At 32.5% G+C, this 6065-nt stretch overlaps 1 protein-coding gene across 1 annotated transcript in view; it reads left to right on the top strand.

The window, feature by feature from the left end:
• Positions 1-332: 332 nt before the first annotated feature.
• Positions 333-6065, top strand: part of LOC134844444 (uncharacterized) — an 84874-nt gene continuing 79141 nt past the window's right edge. The window contains exon 1 of the mRNA XM_063861128.1: positions 333-447. The gene's annotated coding sequence lies outside the window, so the exon portion shown is untranslated. The remainder of the gene's footprint in view (positions 448-6065) is intronic.

Genomic DNA, 6065 nt, shown 5'->3' with positions numbered 1-6065 from the left:
AAATCGAAAAGCAATTTCTGGCACAGAACACCTATACTAGCAAACAAAATTTTACAGACTCAGGAAGAAGAAGACCTGTTTGCGATGAAATACGAAAGACTCAAATCAAGCCTCAAAAACGTTTTCTGGATATATTTCATCAGTAAATATGAGGAAAGTGTCCCATGCACATGGAGAATAAACTGCTGCAATAGCTGTGTAAACTCAAAGAAACTATAAAACTCAGTTTAAAACTCCCAACGTGGGGCATTTTAGCCCCATGGCTTTATGTCTAAATCCTTGTTTATTATTATTATTATTATTCAGTAATAGTCACTTGCCTTCCACTAAGTATTATTGCTAATATCGACGCTTGAACATGCCCTGAATTTAAATAAGTTTAAACTTACTAATCCTCAGTTACTTTCAATAAAAGTAACTTTGCAAAGACGCCTGTTTGATATTCGTGTGAGTAAATTTTTAGATTTGTCTTCTTTTTTGTAAGAAAATGAAAATTTAAAAGACGATTTTAGATGTAACGATCCGCTTTTTTCTCAATTGAAAATTTACTTGGGCAATTAATTCAATTTTTCCTTAACTTTTTATCTACGCGCCTTGAGATAAAGAGATAGCCTGAGTAAATTTTGAATAGAAATTTGAAATTGATTCACGCAGTAATCTTGTAGAGTTTACAACCACTGTCAGAAATTAACCTTTTCTTACAGATAAGAACTTCAGGAGAGCAATCAGCAGACCTTAGTCGATCAAGGAAGGTAGTATGGCAAAACCTGGAACCTGGCAAGATACTTGCAAGTGAGGGCTATTTAGCAAAACCCTGCAGGATGGAGATTAACTTGCAAGAGTTTTTCTGGCACTCAGAAAAAATTTGTGAACAATTTTTTCATACAAGGCAATCGTGAACTATTTTGAAAGAATCTAGCAAGATTCGTTCAATATCTTGCAAGATAACCTAGTATGAAAATTTTGGAGATCCAATTCGATTACGGTCACAAAGAGTTTAAGTTCGGATAAAAAATTAGGCTAGGCATGTTTCAAAAAAGTTCAATTATATGCTCATTTTTCCGTTTTCGTAATATAAAATAGATCAGGTTTTGTTTATAAAATATGCGTTTTGAATTAAGATTCTGGAAAACATATTTTGGTTTTTTTTCTTCGCCAAATGAAAAAAAAGTGAAAATGAAATTATGTGCATATATTGAATGGTTACACTGTCCCTTTTTCTTTTCTGTTGACTCAATTTTATTACCTTAATGTTGCCACTTCACTTCCTACGCAAAGACTGCAGGTTGTCTTTGCGTGTAAAATTTTTCTTTTTTCTCAAGAAACGTGAGAAAAACGTCTTCAAGATTCTTGCCAAACGTTTTGTAGAGTTGCATTTTTTTAATAATCTTTCAAGGTTGTTGCAAAATCTTGCAAGATGACCTCGCTTGCTCGACAATGAGAGGAAACAGTATAGCATACCTTAAAACACATGAAAATGTCGCAGCAAAATTATCTACTCATTACTGACTATTTGAAAAGTTCAAATCGGCAGGATTTTTGCGACAATTTTGAATATGTCAAAGAAGGCTCAGCGCGGGTCCAGTGTGGTGTTATTTCAAAGCCCTTCAGGTTGTTTTTCGGATTTATAAATGAATTTTCAAAAAGTTTTCTCAGTGTTGAGATGATCTGGTCTGTATGTTTTCGGTTTTCAGACAAATTCAAGAAGCATTTGGCTGCAATTTCAAAAATCTGTTAGTTATTACAAATTTTTATGCTATTGTTTTTTCAACTAATTTACTAAAAGAACGGCAGATTTGTTTTTTTTTGTTTTCTTAGAGTCTGAAGCTTCTATGCTCCTTGTAAAGCAGACCTCTAAACTTTTTTGTTTCGTTCAAAGTTGTTTAAACTTATCATCATTTCTCTTTTAGTTTTAAAGACACCGTATTCGAAAAGCATGGAGAGCCGGCTTTTGTAAAAGTAGCTCAGAATGTTCCAAGCAATGTCTAAAATAATACAAATTAAAGGTTTTTTTTATAATCGTGTCGTTTTTTTCAACTTAGTGTGAAGAAAAAGATCTGAACAAAAAACTGTAACATACGAATATTCGATAGTCACGGTAACATACGCAGAGTTTGTAGAAAAGAACACAAAATTCTTTTTATAGCATTCAAAAAATTTTCACATTTTCTTGCAAAATTTTTTTTTCATTTTTTAAAAACTTCCAAATGGAGTTCAAAAAAAAGTAAGAACTCATGGCCTAAATTATGCAAAAATGTGTTTTTGAGTGCCTGCTCGGTCGCATTACTTGCTCGACTTTAGACTGAAAATCAAAAAAGTTTAAACTAATTTTTCTCGATACTACGATAACGTTTTCGATTTTTTTATGTCGTTTGAGTCACGACTGAAAGATTTGTAATCGACCTATTCCCTAAATCATTTGTAGTACCTGATTCTGCGGGGAAAACAAGAAGAAATCTGCGTGGAAAACAATTAATTCTAACAATTAGGTTTAAATAAGGCTAATTAACATGGAAAGATTGATAATTTATATGAAGCAGTCTGAATTATGAAAAAATTTTAGGTTATTTTGGGCAAATGAGATAGTACCAGCCAATAGAATCTTTTTTCATTACTGAGGAGAAAAATGGCTTTTTTGCAAATAAGAAAATATAGGATTGCAAGCAAAGAAAACTGTCAATGACACATTTGTGACACACATTAATGACCCATTTGTGTTTTTGAAACACTAACTCATGAAGTGTAATATTCGGTGTTTGTCGTCTGAGTGGTTATTTTTGAGTGTTAGACAAAAATTTTACACGGCAAAACGCTAGTTGCGTCCTTTTACTACAATTCTTGTAATTTTTTAACTGTAACCACGCGTGGTCACAACAAGAAAAAGTAACCAATTAGAAAGGAGATGTATGGACGTTACACCTTGAAAATATCACATTCATTGCCAACAGAAGGCTGATTTTGTCAGTTTTGTTTATTGAATATAAGAAGAATGTGTGATTTCTTTTATCATGTTTTATCTATCTTGAAAATTTTATGTTGCAATTTTTTATTAAGCCATTTATGGAGAACTTTCTTAGCATCCAAAAAAATGGGTTTTTAACACGTGTAAAAGGCGGATTCTTCCGTCTCAGAAACTAAGAGGGGAGGGGCGCAAGGGGGCTTGGAAAATTAGTTTGGTCGACCTAAAAAAGCTGGAAACATTTTCCAAAATTTTTTTGAAAATCCCAACACCCCACCTCTAGAAAATCGTAGATCTGCCCCTGCATAGCAAAAGAAACTTTTTTTCTTAATTTCTCAGTTTTAAATTGGTTTTTAGTTTTTTTTTCTGAAATTACAGCGGAAGTAATTGAAGATATAGGGACGAAAAGTTTGTTTTTGAATAAGTGTGTTCATAATTTTTGCTTAGATAATTCCTCAAACTGCATTCCTTCCTAATCAAAAAAATTTAATAAGTCTGCAATTTAAGCCTTAGTCGTTTATCATAGCATTGTTTTTCTGTATTTTTTTCTACTGTCCTACTGGGGTATTCAGAAATATTACAACTTAGTGTTCTTTTTTTCATGCAAAATTTTGTCTGAACAGACTCTTTTCTTTTCAAAGTAACGTCTTTTTTAGTTTTCAGTTGTGATGCTATTTTTCTCAATAACAGTAAGTAAAGCTTAGCAAAATCTTTCACAATTTGGACTGAACAGAAAAACCTCCCTATCAAATGAAACGATTTTATGCTGAAGATTTTGAAGCCGACCTCAGAGTCTTTTGGTACGAATAATTCTATAAGACGCATTATAAAAACCTCTAATTTTTTATAGTTTTATTTGTTGTTTTTGCAGTTTTTTGAATATATTTTTTGGCAAAGACGCTCCGAAATAATGCCTCGTTTTTTCAGACTGCCCATTGTCAATGTTCAGTTTTAAGCCTGCTCGATCATTTGAAACAAGTTTTATATGAACCGTTTTCTATGCAAATATGTTATCGGTGCTCTTGAAACTTCGAAAGGAGAAGTATATCTTTTTTTTTTCAAATTTTCAAGGCTACAGATATGATATAATATATTTCTCTGGACGTAAGTTCAGGACCATTGATCTGAAATTCATCAGAAAGTACATGAATAGACGTTATGCCCTAAACTTATTACATTCGTTGCCAACAGAAGGCTGAGTTTTTTTTAGTATAAGCAGAATGCGTGCTTAGAATGATCAGGATTTTTTGTCCCAATTGCAGAAGTTGTAAGTAATCAGGAAACATCCAACACTTGGAAGGGATACACTTTTTTTTTATAGAGATCAATTTCATGTATTTTTGAGTTTATAAAAAATCTCCTCAAAGCGAAAAAAACTTCATATATTATTACAATTACTCTAAAAGTTTTGTAAAACCGATCGTTTTTGAATTCAAAAAAAGCAAAATGAAAAAAAATTTTTCTATAAAAAATGGAAAATAAGATAAAAGAAAAAAGTGGAAAACCATTAATGGTGTAGTCAGAACACTTGTATAATAAGGTGAAGCACTGAACGTTCCGACTGCCCAATAAATGACCTCAATTAGATTTCAGTTTAAAAAAATGAACACCACCAAATTTTGGTTTGTCAATATCAAATAATAAGGCTTAACTTTGAGTCGTATACGGAAATCATATGACCATTTTAGATTGCTTCAGTTTTATGTGGTACGATTATGAGAACGGGATAAACCGCCACGCATAAATAAATTGCAAATTAAAGCTATCATAAATTGAATGAAATCTTACTAATTGCACTTTGTCTAGTACAAGCTTGCCCGCCTGGGAATACGAAAATTCGAGGTACTAACCCCAGGCTGTCAAACGTTTCTTTGTAATTTTGAATGGAATAAAAACAATCACCCTTAGCATTTATTATCTCTTTTTCTGCAAAAAAATGAGTTACGATCATGAATCGAAATATTTCTGTCTAAATCACATGCAATTTTTCAACGGAGTTCAATCTTTGGTGGTGCTCCTTGATCTGCTGCTATTTCAAAATTTTCATTTGCTTAAAATAAAACAAAAAAACGAGTAAAAAAAGGACAAAAATTAATCATCGGCACGCACGTTCACAGACTTTTCTTAAAGTTTGGTTTATGCAGAGTTTTAGTCATCTTTAATTTTTTACAATTTCGGCTTAGTTTGGTATAAGTTTTGAAAAGCATAGCAAAAATGCTCTGGACTGGAATGAGTTCTAAATTGATTCATAAAGTCTACTCTTATAGTGATCAGATAGCTCATTTCTGGGGTATATCAAAAATACATAGACAATTGGTGCGCAAGTAGCACGATTGGTGCGCAAGTAGCACGATTGGTGCGCAAGTAGCGCAGAATGTTCCAGCCTGAAAGTTAGAAAGCAAAAAATAAAAAGTATTAATTTTTCTACAAATATTTTTCCAGTTCTATGTTCCTTCTCACTTCAAGATATTGCCGGCACAATAAAATAGTGAAGGAACAATTACATGCATCACTAAAAAAAGCTCGCAAAACGAACTGAAATTGACACCGATTCTCTAGAAATAAATATAGCACATTTTTTATAGACTACAAAGAACTAATCGTAGATTATCAATATACTTAAGGATGAAGGAGTTTCCGAGGAATGAATTGGAATATTTTACGCAAAGGGGTCTCCTTCTAAACAATTCTAAGGCAAGACTCTTTTCAACCTTCTATGAAGATTCACAACCTTGTGAAAATACGGTTTCGGTAGTTTAAATTGATCCAGTAAGATAACTAACCGTATGTTAGAAAGTTAGTCGGAGACAATAAATTGGCGGTCATCCAAAGGTGACAGACAAATTCCGAAGGTTAAACACCAGTTAGCGCCAGACAGATAAATGAAATAAGTAGCACAACTAGAAATGGAACATGAACTAAATTTAGATACTACGACCTTTCCCTCTTTGTAAAATTCATGACTCTAATTAACTTATCCAATGTAATGCTGTTATCAATAAATCAATAGGATTAATAACAAGTTTCAACTAGAGTCTTGTCAATCAACTACCACAACATTTTGAAACGTAAACTTTTGAGTTTTTGCCGTTGCACAGCAAGCCCT

The sequence above is a fragment of the Symsagittifera roscoffensis genome, chromosome 4 (assembly GCF_963678635.1).
Source record: "Symsagittifera roscoffensis chromosome 4, txSymRosc1.1, whole genome shotgun sequence".
In the NCBI taxonomy this organism is placed as follows: Eukaryota; Metazoa; Xenacoelomorpha; order Acoela; family Convolutidae; genus Symsagittifera; species Symsagittifera roscoffensis.
This window is presented reverse-complemented; position numbering and strand designations above follow the sequence as displayed.